This window comes from Ursus americanus, chromosome 21 (assembly GCF_024610735.1).
Source record: "Ursus americanus isolate L20-20 chromosome 21, mUrsAme1.1.p, whole genome shotgun sequence".
In the NCBI taxonomy this organism is placed as follows: domain Eukaryota; kingdom Metazoa; phylum Chordata; class Mammalia; order Carnivora; family Ursidae; genus Ursus; species Ursus americanus.
In genome coordinates, this window is record NC_142147.1 from 22,547,138 (window position 1) to 22,563,433 (window position 16,296).

Below are 16,296 nucleotides of genomic sequence, written 5' to 3' on the forward strand. Positions count from 1 at the left end.
CCGCCTCGGCCCCACCGCCTAGCCCCGCGCGCGCTTCCTCCAAACTCCCTCCCACCCCCAACCCCCCTTTACGGGTTCAGGGCGGGAGACTGCGGCAAGGGAACCAGGTCAAACAAGCCTGGGATCCTGTACCGCCCAGAGGTGGTGGCCTCCGCCCAGGAAGCCCCACCCAGCGGGAGCCCGGACGTCGCGGCGCCCGCAGAGCCCACGCGCGATCGGGCGAGGGCGCGGGAGGGCGCGGGAGGGCGCGGGAGGGCGCGTGCGGCGTGACGCGACTCGCGGCGCGTCCCGTGACGCCATCGCGCCCGCTTTTGAAAGTTGGCGCCCGGGGCCGCCTCCCATGCTGCCCTGCGCCAACCCCTCCCCTCACCTTTCCTCCCCCGCCCTCCACTCGTCGCCCGGCCGGCCCCCCCCACCCGTCCCTTCCCTTATCAGCACCCGCGGCCCCGGCAGCGCCGACGCAGGCGCACTGCACCGCGCCGCCGCCATTTTGTGTCCGAGCCTGTGGAGCGATTAAACCGTGCGCGGAGCTGCTTCTTTGGCGGCAGCGGCGGTGGCGGTAGCCGGTGCGGGTGCGCGGAGCTGGCCGGGGACGCCGGGTGGCCGGAGCGGTGGAGCGGCGGCGGAGCGGGCGCTGCAGGGGGTGTGGCGCGGAGGTAAGGGGGCCCGGGGTGGAGGAGGTTTCGCGGGCCGCCTCTAGGTGTCACGATGGGGCCGCTCCGGTCGGCGCTGGCTGCAGCCCGGCGCCAGCGCCGCCGCCGGGGGGTGTTTGTCTCCCTCTACCGTCCCTGCTGCGGCGCGGCCGCCGCCATTGCCCGTCGCCGCCGCGGCCCGGCCGCCCCCCCCCCCCCACACCCGCCCGCTAGGCCTCTGTCCTGGCGGCGCGCTAGGCCTCCGGCGGCCGCGGCGGCAACAGAGGCCCGCGCGCCGGCGACTCCATTTTCCTTCCTTTGTCTCTGCCCTCGAGGCCGGCTCTTGGCCCGACTGATTGCCCGGCCGCGGCCCGCCCTCTGCCCTCCGCCCCTCCCGCGGCGGGTGGCCGCAGCCGAAAGGCTATCTCTGCGTCCCGGCTCCCGCGCCCGCCTTGCTCTAGGGTCCCGACCCACTGCCGCCGCGGGCGCAGCCGGTTTCCGTGTGGTATGGGTGTCGGGCCCTGGCCGACGCCTCTCGGGCTGCCCCTCCTCCAGCCTGCCCGGTCCCCGGAACCTACCCGGCCGCTCTGCGAGCGTACCCCTGCCGCTCGGCTGCTCGGCGGTCGCTCCCAGTCCGCACGCCACCGCCGCTGGTCTCCGTCTCCGCCGAGTGGCGCAGGCGGCGCTGCTGCGGCTGCGAGCAGAGGGACCCCAGAGCTGCCGAGAGCTCCCTCTGCAAGGCTGGCTGAGCTGCTCGCGCCTCGACGCTGCCTGAGCGGGCGGGGGGACGCGCGCTCGCCGCCCCCGCCGGGCCCGGCTGCGCCCCCAAACTCGCGGCCAGGCTCCTCGCTGGACGTGACCTGTGCGGTCCCCACGGTGGGCGGAAGAGACTCGAGTTCCGCACCAAGTAGTTTTTCTACAGCCAGGGTCGGACTCCCCCTGTAGTGATAGCCTGACTTTGTGCGCTAAGAGATCTCAAAGGGATCAAAACTTAATTTCATTCAGATCTCAAGTGACGTGACAAATTCCTGAATTCGGGATTATGGGCTAGCTAGATTGGTTCAGGCGACCCTTGAGTTTCCTTCCCGCTTTAAAATGTCCTGACACTAACTTAGCACAGTATTTAGTACCTGATGCTTTAGGGCTAGGCGAAGGCAGTTGTGCCCCGGGATTGTGCAACCCGATCTAAAGCGCCAGTAGGGCAGAATGAATTTATTCTTGACTCCACTGGTAATTTGCCCATACGCTGAAATATGAGGGTTGATGTTGTAATTGAATCCTGGGTCACTAGTTGCAGTTGGTTTATAAATATCTACGCCTAATGTAACTACTCTTTAGTAGCTGACTTCCTGTAGCCCAGAGTTCAGCATTAAGTAAACATTCGCATACGTAGTCTTCATGCTTTGAGTTTAAATCAACTAAGAAAGTTAAAAATCTACGTCCCCTGTAGGCGGCAAAAGAAGTTTAACAGGGCATGTATATTAAATGTACTGTCCTTAATTGTCTTCTTGAATGATTAAAAAGCTTCCTGTTGAATTGCCATAGTTTTCTCTTTTTTTGTTTTCCTGAAATGTACTAGTACTTTAATAAAGTATGGTGCAGTAGTTGATGTGTCAACTCGGGTTGCTTTGGAGAAAAGAAGGACTTAGATTAACTTTTTTTTTTTTTTTTTTAAGAAAAACTATGTTAAGCTTATGAGGAAATTAAAACAGGCTGGTGCTAAGCAAAGTTTTCGGGTCTGCTGTGTGTATCAGTTTGTTGGATTTTGCAGGAATCTGCCTCTGTAGGAGAGTCTTTCAACATCTCTTTTTTGAACCCTACGAAACGTTCCTTCTTCCCCTCCTCTCCAGTAAAAGTATAATTGCACTAACACATGCAGTACTGCTGATGAAGTGTCAGGTTTGGGAATAGAACTGTGCTTAATTGTCTAATAAATTTGTCCATTTGTGTAATTTTTTGCATTCTCGGGATTTTTGGTTTTATTTTCCTTTTGACATTGTGGATGGCAGGTGGTCTGTTTTGCTTATAAAAATAAGCTCCATGTGGGTTAAAGATTAAAATCCAGAAGATCTGTAATTGATCCAGGAGTAAAGTTTATTTTCCATGATTAGTGTTGTGCTCTACAGACCGTATTTTGTTTCTTCATTTAGTTCTGCCCTATGTATCATCACCTTCTTGGTCTGCCATATCATTTACACTGTTTTAACGGTATAGACTTTGTCTACAGAGTTGCTATTCTTTGAGATTTCCTGTATGCCAGGATTCATACTTTATTGGAAAATGAAATCTACAGAGAATAAATTGAGGATATAAGGTTACCCAAAGGAACTTATTACTTAAATGAGTAACATGAGGAAGATTCCAACAGGAATGTTTGCCCACTTAAGAAAATACTGCTTATTCAAGAGGAATTGTAAAAGTCATCCTTAGGGGTCTGTGCAGCCAACATAAGAAAATTTAGAAGTTGTAAAATTCCAATTCTAAGAGCTTTAGGATTTTGCTTTAAACAACACACAAAATGAGGGAGTTTTTTGGGAGTATAGAGGCCACCTGTGGCTGACTAGGGCTCCAAGGAGGAGTCCCTGTGGCAGAGCCTTGCACAGTGGTGCCTGCTGGCAAAGTCTCCTTTAGAGACTTCTTGTTTTTTGTTTTTTTTTTTTGCTTTAGGGATGCTGCTGGCATCAGATTCACTCCCCCTCATCCACTTTATAGCCTCCATTTTATTTTTTAAAACCAGAAGTTTAGTTGATCATCTATCTACCTTATTTACCTTTCTTGGTCCCAGATGACTTCAGGCTCTTTTGCTAGAAATTAGGTCCCTCTTCAAACAACTAAAATTTGTCATAATTTAATACTTTGAGAAAGAGCATACAGGTTTGGAAAGAACAATAATGGCAAATAATGTATAACCTTGAAGACCCTAGTTTGCAATTGGATGTGTGGATTTGGCATACCATATTTGTTTTTCTAAACATCCCTAAACTTTATCTGGTCACTATCTTCAAGTCTTCCCTGGCACTATCTTTGTGCATTTTCTTAGTGATTAGTATTTGAGTGCAAAGATGGGACATTGCATATAGACTGCTAATATATACACCAAGAATAGTGGTTTTCCCATACTCGATCTTCATTTTTAGTCACCCTTAGAATGTTGAGGTACGTAAAATCTCATCTCCTTTGAGGCATGCTAGTAACAATATATGGACTCCAATACAGAAGTGTTTCTTGAAATAGATAGACTAATCCTTAATTCCAGTTGTAAATTGCCTCAGCAGAGAAGACTTATTTAGCTTCATCTAAGAAAGTATTATATCAGCTTGGTTTTATGGGTTTTAGTTAATTATGAGATAGATTCCCTCATAGCTTTACCTTATATGCCAAATTCTTTGGAAACCCTTAATTCAAATTTAGCACTTTCATTTCACTTAGGAATGTCTTTTTTTTTTCTTTCCTTCCTTCCTCCCTTCCTTCCTTCCTTCATTAGTTCCACTCTACTATTGCCTGAAGCTTGGAACTTGACAGTTCATTTATTTGTAATTCAGGGAGAAAATTGTCGGGGAACAAAGTATTTAATTGCTGTGCTTCTAGGAATTTCAAGTCAGTGAAAGCTTCTCCATAGTTATCTTATTAAACTAAAAAAGAGAGTCTTGTGGTGTAAACTAACTTAATCAGTAAAGCCACTACTTACTGAAGATAAGGAAATATACTGCAAAAGGACTATTACTATATCTATAAGAATTAATTTTTCGTCAGCTCGGATATTGCTTGCAAGATCATAATGGGGTACTATTTTTTAAAGATTTGATTTTTTTTTTTTTTTTAAGTACGCTTTATACCCAGCTTGGGGATCAAACCCACAACCCTGAGATCAAGAGTCATGTGCTCCACCAGACTGAACCAGCTAGGCACCCCACTGGGGTACTGTTTTGATGATTACAGATCCTTTATATATTAAGCAAATGTCTAAAAAAATCCGAGTGTTTTATTATTGGCTTGATAGAATTTATGGAATGCCTCATTTAGTAATGTGACCTATTAACAAGTATATTGTTTCTTAACCAGTTTTATCAGTTTGCCCTCATTTTGCTTTTCATCTTATATGTGCATTTGTGTATATTTGGTGTTCATGAAATTATTTGTGTTTCTGTTTTAGAATGATCACAGATCTGGAGCCAAAGAACAAGATGCACTAGTGGGCAGATTGCTAACGAGGGGCTTGAGAGTTCTGTTTTCCCTCCTCAAACTGACTTTGCAGTCACGGAGAGGTAAATGTTCTTTTCATTTCTTAGTCTTGCAAATGGGAGTTGTAAATCCTTTCTGGGGTTGGAGGATTTTTGCTATATTGTTCTTGGGTATAGGAGATGCAGGACAGTGGGTGATTGAGGGTATACAGGTGTTATAGTCAGAGTCCTTGGTTTGGAACTGCACTGTCATATACTGGCTTGGTGACACTGAGCAAGTTACTTAACAGTTCTACTCCTATGATCCCCATTTGTGAGAGAACAACACCAATTATAGAGACTTTTCTCCAGGTTGATGAGAATGTGTGTAAAGCATTAAGTACCATTCTGAGTGTGTATATAAAAAGACCCCAGGAAATGGTTGTTTTTCTGCAAAAACACTTGGAATGTATTTTTTTACTATTTTTGACTATTGGCAAATGACCTCAAAAGTCCACGGCCTGTTGCAATTTGAAATTTTGATGGAATCCTGTTCTTGGGGGAACGGATCTTAGATAAAGGTGTCTTAGTTAACTTGAGTTAGCCTAGCTGATGACCCATTTTTGCATCAGTTACAGTCATTATGAATAACTTCTAAAAAACATTTTAAAGTGTCACTTAAAATTTACTGTAGCCTACAATTTCTGTTATAAAATATAATGGACCTTCTAGGGAAGTTGAAACAGGCCTTATCAATGTTGAGATCTACCAGGTTTTGGAATCTCATAAACAATAAAGTAGGTTTCTGGGTAGGAAAATTATCTCTTCTCAGGCTATCAGAAGGCACATCTTTCTCATCCCCTAGAAAATGTGAAAATGTTTTTAAAATGTGAAAATAGTTTAATTGCACTTGTGTAACGGCAAAAAAGAGAGGTGGGAATTAGAAATGCTGACATTAGATAAGCTTGTGTGAATGAATCATCTAAGTGACGACTACTAAGATTTTTCTTACAAACTGTGCCCGGAGCAGTAGAGAGGAGGAAGGGAACAGGAGTGAAAGTTCTATTCTTCACATCTCTATTTTCCATGGGCAGCTTGGTACATTGATAGATGGGAAGGACAAGGTCTGTGTGCTAGTATTCTGTCACTCCAGAAATAATTTATACCCTGCAGGTTTTTTTTAGGAGTGTTGGCACAGAGTACATATTAATGAGTGCTGAAAAGAATAATGATACTGATTTGAAAAGCTGTTGAGAAAACTAGCTGTAAGAGTTTGGGGAATGGGGTTGTAGGAACATGTTGGTCACTTTTTTAAGTGTTATGGCTATTTAATTGTTTAGATCCCTGTTTCTCAAACTGGGATATGAATACCCTTAGGGTACAAAGTGGTATGATTCCGGGGTACTTGAAGTCACAAGATAAACATGACCCATCTTCTTGGAGCTTCAATTGTGCTCATTGAGGGGGCGGTGAGTTAAGTAATTTGACTGGTAAGTAATTTTTAAATTTTTACATTAAAACAAATACATATTTTAGGATCAGAATGGGAACTCTGTATGACTGTCTAAGATAACACAGGTTTTCAACAAAGTGGGTCATGAGTACCTGGAAATAAGAATTGCTTTTTGTGTAGGTACTATAGCAGAAACATTTGAGAAGCAGTACCTTTGAGCTATAGAACAGCTCTACCATCCAGCTCTTTACTTTGTTCTCTGTAGTATCTTACTGTGGAATATAGATGTAAAATTGTATTAAATGGTGCTTGTTAGCTTGCATGCATGTTCTGCACATGTCCAACGTGCACAAGAGCTCTGCACAGACTGGTAGGCAGTTCTAGATGGCTGGACCAAGTCAGAAATATTAAGACCATTCCAATGACCTAAAAATTATAATTCTTGGGGCGCCTGGGTGGCGCAGTCGTTAAGCATCTGCCTTTGGCTCAGGGCGTGATCCCGGCGTTCTTGGATCGAGTCCCACATCGGGTCCTCCGCTGGGAGCCTGCTTCTTCCTCTCCCACTCCCCTGCTTTGTTCCCTCTCTCGCTGGCTATCTCTCTGTCACATAAATAAATAAAATCTTAAAAAAAAAATTACAATTCTTAAGTAAAGCAGTGAGCAAAATCAGATCTAAAATTGTCAATTCTACAAAAGAGAATTTTGAAAGCAAACGTCACATTAATTCAAGCATAATTAACAGTTTATACTGGTTTTGTTACGCTCCCCCCGTTGAAGTTGTGAAGTAGTCAGAGTCATAATAAAATGACTTAAGTCTTAAGCTTGTAGACCTACAAGCTTAAGACCTTGTGACTACTAAGACAATTATTCAGAAGCATCTAAACTGTTTTGTGTGTTTTAGAATTACTAAGTATTGTTACTAGTGTATTGCTCTTAATATAACTGGAGCTTAAGAATTATATTTTCTGTATTGATAATATCCTTTGAATACAAGTTTTATATTTGAACCTAATTTGTTCTAGATACAATGGAGTGTACTTTCTCTGAAGCATATTTGAATTGGATCAACCGGATGTTTAGATGTGCTCTAAATATTTATTGTATTTATTGAATACTTGTAATGTGTTCATTCCATCCTTTGAACACTTGCCTTTCTACTTTGTGTCAGGCACTGCATTAGGTACTGGGGATTTGAAGATGAATAGGAAAAAGATTATTTTCAGAGGGTCTTGAGTCTGGGGCAAGAGATCAGTAAATAAGTGTTATTTGTGCTCTGATAAAAGTATATTTGGAATACACGGAGGTTAGAGTTGGTGAAAGATGTTGAGAAAGGCTTTCTGGAGGAGAAACCCTGATGTAGGTATATGAGGAAATTGAAAAGGAGCATAAAATTTGATTTTAATCCTATTAGGGCACCAAGGTTTAGTCAGTGCAGCATAATAGCTGTAGGGCCTTTGGCAAGTCCATTAGGGGTGACTTCCTTGTGCCTTCCTTTTCTCTTTGGTAAAATGACGGGTTTATGGCAGTTAAATGTATTGTTGGGGGAAAATATATATATTTATAACAGTAACTGTAATGTGCTATGGAGAAGTAAAGTGATGATCTTTAGACTTTAGATTAGTTGGTCATTGTATATATTTGCATTAAGCTACAGTGATGACCACCAGACTGTACAAAAATTACGATGAACCAAGTAAATTGGGACTTTGTGGATGAGAAAATTACATTAATCAAAATCTGTTGAGCAGTAGAGAAATGGATAAGTAAACAGGGCCACACCCTATGTTGGGAGTGATTGGCAACCACAAAAAGAAATTGATTGGGCATACTATTAACCAGTAAAATGCTTATGAAGTTTTTATTTAATATAGTACAAAAAAATTGTTATGGAATAAAAGTAAAGGAAAAAAACAAAAACCTGGCGTATAGCAAGAACTCAGTAAGTAATTGAATGAATGAATGCTTAGGAAAAATCTAAACACATCAAAACGCTGGTCAAAATAAAATAAAAAACTAATAGTGCAAGGGTGGCTAGGTCTGGGGTAACTTTTCCTGGTCTTCTACAGTTTGTATAACATCTTGTAGTGCAAATAGATTTTTCCCTTTTTTTTTTTTTTAAATAAAGTGGAATTACCAAAATTTGGGAATGACCATATTCAACAATGGGGAGTGATTAAATTATGAATATCTGTATAATGGGATGTCATGCAACCATTGTATTATGTATAGTAACATATTGAAAGGGAGAGATTTGAGACATATCACATAAAGCAGATTATCAAATAGTATACACAAATATGTGTGTGTATATAGGGAGGGGACTATGGATATAAACCAGAATGTTTATATAAAACCTATGGGGCGCCTGGGTGGCTCAGTCATGATCCCAAGGTCCTGGGATCAGGCCCCATGTCAGGCTCCCCGCTCATCGGGGAGTCTGTTTCTCCGTCTTCCTTTGCCCCTCCCCCTGCTCATGCTGTCTCTCTCTTGCTCACTCTCTCAAATACATAAAATCTTTTAAAAAAAAAAAAACCTATAAATTTATATTCTTGATTATCTGAGTTTTCTTGTATTTGCATGTATTATATGATTTTTAAAGGGAAAAGGAATCCAATACAGTAGGAAGTAGTACTGAAGCTTTCTGAAGAGTATAATGAAATAATAAAAGGAATTTTTGTCTAGTTTACTCTGGCAGTAAAGTGTAGACTTCTTGAATAGATTCGAACCCTTGCCAGAACCCTGTTGCAGAAGTGCAGGCAGGAGGGAGGGTACCAACAGCCATGTATCTGCCCAAGTGTTAGAAGGAATTGAGGTTGCAGAGGCAATTCTTAGAAGTTTCCTCACTTATATATGGTCTTAAACTTTTTTTGTATCATCTGCACAATGTTTAGTTTTATTCTTTGGAAGAGTCTAATAATTGTAGAACTATACTAAAACCTGAAGAAGTCTCCCCCTCCCCCACAGAGATAAACTCTATTAACATTTCGGTGTGTTCCCCTTTGGGTTTTTTCCCTGCACTTTTGTAAATGGGCATGTACATTATAATACAGTTTGGTGTTTTTGTTTTGTTTTTGTTTTTGTTTTAGAGAAGGGGGGGAGGGAGAGAGAATCTCAAGCAGGCTCCACACCCAGGGCAGAGCCCATCGTGGGGCTCAATCTCAGTCTCATGACTCTGAGATCATGACCTGAGCTGAAATCAAGAGTCGGATGCTTAACCAACTGAACCACCCAGGTGCCCCCATGTAATACAGTGTTAAAGACAAAATGTAATTGTGCTTTATAAGTATTTTGTAACTACTACATTAAATAAAAACACACGGTAATATTTCAAACAGTACAAAATGTGTAGTGAAGAGTAGTGAAAAGTAATAACTTCTTTCCACCTCTGATCCCTTGGTTTTCTTCCCCAGAAATAATAAATATTAATTTTTCATATATCCTTCCAGAGTAAATTCTATACATGCATAAATATATGTGTTTGTGTATCCTTTTTTAAAAAACACAGATGGTAGCATACTATATACATAGTTCTGGACGTTTGAGTTGTTTTCAGTCTTGCTGTTAAGAGAAAGATGTTCTAGTAGATATCCTTGCATACACCTCTTTGGGCACTTGTACTAGTGTATTTATAGGATGAATTCATAGAAGTTTAATTGCTTGTATATTCCTAGAAGAGGGAATGACATGTACAAAGGCCTGGAGGCAGGAGGAGAGAAGCCTAGAAAGTTCTGGCTACTGAAAACAGTTTAGTATGATTAGAGCAGAGTGTATGGGGCTGGATGCAGATCTGCTGATAGGGCCTTAAAGGACCCCATAGTCCAGGTGAAAAAGTGTAGACTTCAGCTTACAAGTTTTCACAGGGGGGGTTTCAGAACTGAAGTCTCCTTGCTGATAATAAATTTCCATCTTAGAAATCTGTGTCCAGTGTGTGAAAAATGGTGGTAAGGAAACAAGAGGGGAAGCAGGGAAACTAGTTGAGAGGCCATTGCATCAGTCCAGGCAAGATGTAATACCTGCCTGGCTTCAGGTAGGGGATCTCACCAGAAATGCTATTTGTATAGTTTTATTTGTTTCATTTTGTTAAACTAAGTTGGAATCCTGTCCTGCATCCTTTTTTGTAATCTTTCTTCATGTTACATGTTATGAACATTTTCCCCCTTAGATATTCTGTTATTTTAAATTACTAGTAATGTACTTCCTTATTGCTGATTGTTAAGTTTTCTAACCTGTTCCTTTGGGGATATGTCTCTTGGTTTTGGCCCTAGCTTTCTGCCTCTAATACTTCATCTTTCCTCTTCCCCATTCTTTGAATTATTTCTAATATAAGAGTAAATGGACTTTGAGTAAGAGCTAAGTTAATTGTACACTTGAGTGCATAGATTTTGAGATGTCTAATAACTATTCAGAGTCCTTTTTTGATTCTGTTCTTGACTGTTCTCAGTAGTAGATATTTGCTGATTTCATGACTTTCAAATAAGTGTGCATCTGCATCTTAGCTAATGGCTAAGTTGATTATCCTATCAAGTATATAGCTATGGCGTTAAGCATTTTTCACAATAAATTAAATCCTCTGTTTCTTATTTTGAAGAAAGGTAGATGCCTCCCCAAAAAGAAAGGTGGCAAATAGAGTCCTGAAATGTCCTAGATTAATAAGGGCTTTTGAAGAGCGGATGTCTTGATGTTCTGTGTACAGGGAGGTAGGGGGTAGTATACAAACAGTGATTATACCTTGACTTTGAGCAGCCTTTCTAGTTTAAAACATATCCTAATGGAGGGAGGAAAGACCCAGTCTGGTAGTTCGTATCTAATGTTTGTGGTGTTTTTGCCTCACATAGATACTCCTCACTAAATTTCCTGGACTTCAAGGGTACCTGGGTGGCTCAGTCAGTTAAGCTTCTGACTCTTTTTAAGATTTTATTGATTTATTTGTCAGGGGTGGGGGGAGAGAGCGCCCACAAGCACTGGGGGTGGCAGGCAGAGGGAGAAGCAGGCTCCCCGCTGAGCAAGGAGCCCTATGTGGGACTCCATCCTAGGACCCTGGGATTATGACCTGAGCTGAAGGCAGACACTTAACCGACTGAGCCACCCAGGCATGCCTGCATCTGACTCTTGGTTTTGGCCCAGGTCATGATCTCAGGGTCCTTGCTGAGGATGGTACCTGCTTAAGATTCTCTCTCCCCTTTTCCTCTGCCCCTCCCCCCTTAAAAAAATTTCCTGGACTTCAGATGTAAATGCCACTTAGTAGGGTGGTATGCATTAGCCGTCTTCACCTAAATAGATTTTGGAGACTTCTTCCTGGTTCTTGGTTACAGATAAGTGGACTGCGAAGCTAGGGAACTACCTTTTGCTCCATCCTTTTGTACAACTTTGCTGTGTGCACTCGTTAAAATTTCCTGTCTTTTTTAGCTGGAGGTGGGGGTACTTGTTCCCTTCTTACCTACAAGGATGAATCTAACTGATAACCTAATAAAAAGTGGAGGATGTTAAACCCAGATGAAATTTTAAATCATTTGGCAGTCTCTTCATTTTACAGAAAAGAAACCTAAGAGGCAAAGTGATTTTCCTGAGGTCATAGATGTAGGACAAGTGCTTCTGCCTCCCCCCCCCCCCCATACTGGCTCTGAATAGTCTCTGGGTTTCACAGAGTATCATACTGCATGTGGTTCTGTAGCTAATTACTAGATATATGTTCAGGTTGTACATCTCTTTTGACAGAAATATAAATCTCTGTGTATCTATAGAAAAAACAGCATGAAGACTATACATTGTTACTATTCTTGAATATAGTATACCTGTGCACTGGCACACATGTTTTTAGTAAGTGTCAGAATTTTTTTTTTAACATTGTCACCAACTTTAAAGGTTGTCCATGTCCGTAATACAATGCATTATTAGGCTCTGGCTGTCGCTAATATTAAAGCTTGGTATCCAGTACCAGCACTGTTCAGATTTTGAGCTTATTTACTTCTTTCCTTATAACTCAGGACTTGAGAATCCTTCAGTAGTTTCTCTGTGATAAGAACAAACCATCATTGGAGGTCTGTTAGCACCTATTTTTAGAATTGTCCAGTTGGACCATTGAGAGTTATAAATTAGCTCAGCCCACTGCTTTTCATTGTTTTTATAAGCTCTGGTATAACAGCTCTGGCATGGCATGGTCAGGATCATATAGCATAGAGCAGGTACAAGATATTTTACATTCACAGAGATATGTATGTAACTATTCTGTAATAATAGAGGGTCCCCTGATTGCTTTCAGTATTTCTTGTGTCTCTGTTTTATTTGCATCTTTAACTTTCTACTCCTACTTAAAATTTTTTGTTGTGAATATATGTTGAGATTATAAAATAATAGTGACGTGGTTACCTCTTTAGAATAGGTTTTATCTTATATTTTTTTCTTTCTGGCCGCTTGTCAGACAGGGTCTTTGCTCCTTCTTTCCTTCTCATGTCTTTTGGGTATTTAAAAATATATAATTTTCCCTCCAGTCTCTTGGTTAAGCTCTTGTCTTTATCTCCTTCTTTCCTGTATTTGTTTCCATATTTTTAAGTAGTAACCAAATTGACAAATCACTTGCATTCATAAACTAATACTAGTTTAAACATTGTTTCTTCCATTGTTTAAACTTCTGTATGTCTCTGTTCATATACATGTATATTCTTTTTCTGTTTTTCAGATTTATATTGTTCTCTTGAGTAGCACTATTAGCTATTATCCATACTTCATGGTACTACACTATTTACTAAGAATATCTTACTCTCGGGGCGCCTGGGTAGCGCAGTCGTTAGGCGGCTGCCTTCGGCTCAGGGCGTGATCCTGGCGTTCCAGGATCGAGTCCCACATCGGGCTCCTCTGCTGGGAGCCTGCTTCTTCCTCTCCCACTCCCCCTGCTTGTGTTCCCTCTCTCGCTGGCTGTCTCTCTTTGTCAAAATAAATAAATAAAATCTTTAAAAAAAAAAAAAAAAAAAGAATATCTTACTCTCTGTTTTCAGTGTAACTATTGATCTTTGTTCAGAGACCTCATATTGCCATTTATTATCATTATTATGCCTTTAGTATGGGTAAGCAGTGTTGAATTTAAGCAGTTGGCTTCTGATTTAATACTGACCTTATAGGAGACTCTATTTACCACATAAAAATGGTCTTGGTTCCACCAAGTAGCCTTCATGAGTGAGTACTGGGTTATAGAGATACTCAAGAATTGGCCACATGGTCACTGAGTAACATTGCAAAACCAGGAGTTCACTCTTGTTACGTATGTCCATTTCTCTTCTTTTTACTTTTTTCCTTGTGTCATGTGCTCATTCTGTGTAGAGAGATTTTATTATTTATGGTACCCATGGAGGTAAAACTTTAGGACTTCTTTCTTGGGTAGTAGATTCCATTATTGCTTATATGGGAATCATACTAGTTTTGAGGTAGACTTTGTATATTTTTCTCTAAGTAAGCGAAAACACTTATTTGTTCTAAAGAATGAACCAGAAATTTTCATAGTAGAAAACCATGGGTATTTTGGGGCGCCTGGGTGGCGCAGTCGTTAAGCATCTGCCTTCGGTTCAGGGCGTGATCCCAGAGTCCTGGGATCGAGCCCCACATCAGGCTCCTCTGCTGGGAGCCTGCTTCTTCCTCTCCCACTCCCCCTGCTGTGTTCCCTCTCTCGCTGGCTGTCTCTGTCAAATAAATAAATAAAATCTTTAAAAAAAAAAAGAAAGAAAGAAAACCATGGGTATTTGAGTAGCTTGGATTTATGTAGACCTGTATTTAGGGTGGATAAGTATTGTATTCTAGGTCAGTCACTTCTAAGCCATGGCCAGCAGAGGTTCTATATCAGTCAGTTGGGGACCTTTATTTTTTTATTTTTTAAAGATTTTTATTTACTTATTTGACAGAGAGACAGCCAGCAAGAGAGGGAACACAAGCAGGGGGAGTGGGAGAGGAAGAAGCAGGCTCCTAGCGGAGAAGCCTGATGTGGGGCTCGATCCCAGAATGCTGGGATCACGCCCTGAGCCAAAGGCAGACGCCCAACGACTGAGCCACCCAGGCGCCCCAGTTGGGGACCTTTAAAAATAAAGTCTCTTCTACCTTAGATCTACTGAATCAGAATCTCTGGGATCCATGTATTTTAAAGCTCACCAGGTGATTCCGATACCATCCAGGTTTGGGAACCACTGCTTGGGTAGAATCTGCTCCCAAATCCATAGATACGCCCATTGCATGTTCAATAAATTCTGTATTGTGTGTGTGTGTGTAATCTGTTCCTTTTTATGACCTACTTACTTATTCAAGTTGATAGACTTGCTATAGATCCCCAGCCTTTCTTGTATTCGCAGCAGTGAAAGACTGTAGGACTGCTCCAAAGACAGTGTAACTCTGAGCTGCTTTCAGGGATGTGAGTTTGGAGCAAAGCAAAGAGAGATGTGGTAGTTGCTGATATCGTCACCCTTGGGAGCACAAGAAATGAGGCATTAAGTTGCTGTATGCTAGCAAAAGTGTCATTCAGACTATAGAAAAGCAGAGAGGGGCATCCTGTGCTCGGGAAGCAGCTTTGACGTGGTACTGTGGCACTAGTATGTTGTCTGTCAGATAAACTTTGTCTTCTGTTTCATGTGTAAACGTTCAATAAGTGAAATAAACAGGCTACCCTTACTGAGGAATCAGAACATGGCCTCTGAAGCCAGGTGACACTAATAAACCTGAGATGATACAGTACAGTTCCACTCAGTTATGTTGAATTTTTTTTGCACAGAATTTGTCTAATTCCATACATATTTAAGTTTCTTTTTTCCCACCTACAGTTTCCTCTTTTAGCATGTTCCTCTCTACTGTAGTTTGCCTGTCAAGGTCCATCTCATCGTTTAAGATCCAGCTTTAGCAGTTCCTCTCCTTGAAGCCCTTTTTTATCTACTTAAGCCATCCTTTGTGCCAGGGTGTTGGGAAGTATGTTAATCCCTGTTACAGCACTCATCACACTACAGTGGGCCCTTAAACAATGTGGGGTTAGGGACGCCAATGCCCCCCACCCCCCCAACCTCCAACTTGAAAATCTGGGTATTACTTTTAACTCCCAAAAAACATAGCTACTAACAGCCTACTGTTGTCCAAAAGCCTCACTAATGATCTAAACAGTTGATTAACGCATTTTATATGTTACGTATATTATATACTATGTTCTTGGCAATCATGGGAACTTGGTATTACTGTTTCTTGCGAAGAGTTTATAGTCTTCTAATGTGCTCCAGGAAATAAGTTGGGGGTTTTCAGCAGTCACTGGTCCCTTGTAAAGGACAGTAGTATATTAAAAACTTGTGGTAGTTTAATTTGTAGACTATTAGAAATCATCCTTTTCTACTGTCTTATTCTCTATATCCATCTGTTATTCTTAGTACATGTGCATTTTATGATAACCGATCTCCCCAAAGGATTAAACTCTGTATTGGTGAGTGTAAAAGGTTATAGATTATTTTGGTTGATTTCCTTTGGGAAATATCTGACATGGTGACTGTACAGCCATAATTTAGGTGATAAATTACTAAATCTTACTGTCAACCTTAGCGTAGTCACAATTAGCCTTTATTTTTTAAAAAATTTTTTCATACAGAATATATTGAGCACCTACAGTGCATGATACAAGTGCATTTTATTATTAGTTTTTAAAATTTTATTTTAACTAAGCTCTGCGCGCATTGTGGGGCTTGAACTCATGACCCTGAGATCAAGAGTCGCATGCTCTACTGACTGAGCTAGCCAGGTACCCTTAGCCTTTATTTTTATGTGCCAGAATTTTTTTAATCTAACCTATAATTGTGTTGTTAGGACTTTTTATTTTTCTTTATTTAAGAAATGAAACACACACACACACACACACACAAAAGAAATGACACAAATAACAGTAAAGGAAATAAATTCATATAGTTAAACTTCCACTTAGCATACAATATTTTGTTTTTTCATATTCCCTTCCTGCTCTTGTCATAGACTGGAAACATCTATATGTGTTTCATGTGACAGTAAAATCAATATTGAGTGTCTGCTGTTTACATAACACTGTTCT

General features: G+C 41.5%; 1 protein-coding gene across 3 annotated transcripts in view; it reads left to right on the forward strand.

Moving 5' to 3' along the window:
• The first annotated feature begins 508 nt into the window (after window positions 1-508).
• The window catches only part of CTCF (CCCTC-binding factor), a 47,153-nt gene continuing 31,365 nt past the window's right edge, over window positions 509-16,296 (forward strand). For 2 of the 3 annotated variants that reach the window (XM_045814858.2, XM_045814861.2), the window contains exons 1-3: window positions 509-656; window positions 4,786-4,897; window positions 6,170-6,282. The gene's annotated coding sequence lies outside the window, so the exon portion shown is untranslated. The remainder of the gene's footprint in view (window positions 657-4,785; window positions 4,898-6,169; window positions 6,283-16,296) is intronic. The other variant, XM_045814860.2, reaches the window with a different exon arrangement.